Raw genomic sequence first — 1,529 nt, 5'->3', positions numbered from 1 at the left:
CTGGCCAACATAGTGAAACCCCGTCTCTACTGAAAATACAAAAATTAGCCAGGCATGCTGGCACACATCTGTAATCCCAGCTATTTGGGAGGCTGAGGCAGGAGAACCACTTGAACCCTGAAGTCGGAGGTTGCAGTGAGCTAAGACTGCGCCGTTGCACTCCAGTCTGGGCAACAAGAGCGAAACTCTGTCTCAAAAAAAAAAAAAAAAAAAATTCCAAGTTTCCTTCAGAATTTGTGGACAGAGATGGACATGATGAAGGAATATGTGCTTGACAATGGTTTTTAAGATAAATTGCAGTATAGGCACCAGGTTGGGACCCTGTTGCCATAATCTAGACATCAGTCCTTTTCATTTTAAGCAAAGTCAACTCCAAATGATTAGGTAGAAAGGGAGTGTATTTAAAGGATATGGGAGACCCAGGCTCTGCAACTTGCTCAAGTCATTTCTAACACTTGGATGACCCCACTCACAAACATATTTTCTTGTTCTTGAAAATATCTGAACTGCTATGATTTCAACAGATATAAAAATATATTTATTTAAAAATGTGCTGTAGACATATTCATGACATGAGTCATATTGAATAACTAATTACTAATACCAAGTAAGTTACAAGAATGATATTATTTTTCTCATATATCATAAGCATCACATGATATAGGGTCAAATAAAATTGTTAAGAAGACTGGAGAATGTTCTTAAAGCCAAACTTCTAGAAATAGTGCCCACTTCCTTGCAGAACTGGTCTGATAAGATCATCACAACTGCTACTACCAACCACCAGGCATGTCAGCTGGCACTGCCGTTTATGCACCACTTCTGAGTAACTTTTGAGCTTGGAACTCAAATTTACACCAGTCTTCACTACTGCCAACCACATTGTGACTTCCAAACCAGGAGCAATGTGACCTTGGCCTCTGCCATTGTTGCTGGCATGGTGTGCTTTCCTCACCAGCTCCTGAGACTCAACCTGGCCCCAGCATGGCTGGTTGGTACCATGTTATGGGCTGAATTTTGTCCTCCCAAAATTCATATGCTGAAGCCTTAACCACCAGTGTGAACTGTATTTGGAGATAGAGCCTTTAAAGAGATAATTAAAGTTAAATAGGGCCATAAGGGTGGGGCCCTAATCCAATATGACTGGTGTCTTAAGAAGAGGAAGAGATACCAGGAGTGACTGTGCACAGAGAAAAGGCCATGTGAAGACATAGCAGGAAGGTGGCCGTCTACAAGCCAAGCAGAGAGGCCTCAGAGAAATCAGCTCTGCTGGCACACTGATCTTGGACTTACAACCTCCAGAACTGTGAGAAAATAGATTCCTATTGTTTAAGCCAGCCAGTCTGTGGTATTTGGTTATGGAATGCCCTGTAATAAACAAATACAGTGGATTGAGGCCTATGCCTTTTCCTTAGCTGTAAGGAGCCTGGGAGGTAAGAGCACTGGTAGCACTAAGAACAAATTCAAGAGACCTCAAAAATGAGGATAAAAGAGGATTTGGTAATTGATTGGGGGTGGTGAGGTAGTGA

Source organism: Papio anubis, chromosome 10 (genome assembly GCF_008728515.1).
Source record: "Papio anubis isolate 15944 chromosome 10, Panubis1.0, whole genome shotgun sequence".
NCBI lineage: Eukaryota > Metazoa > Chordata > Mammalia > Primates > Cercopithecidae > Papio > Papio anubis.
The sequence above is the reverse complement of the archived record's forward strand: the minus strand, read 5'-3'. Positions refer to the sequence as shown.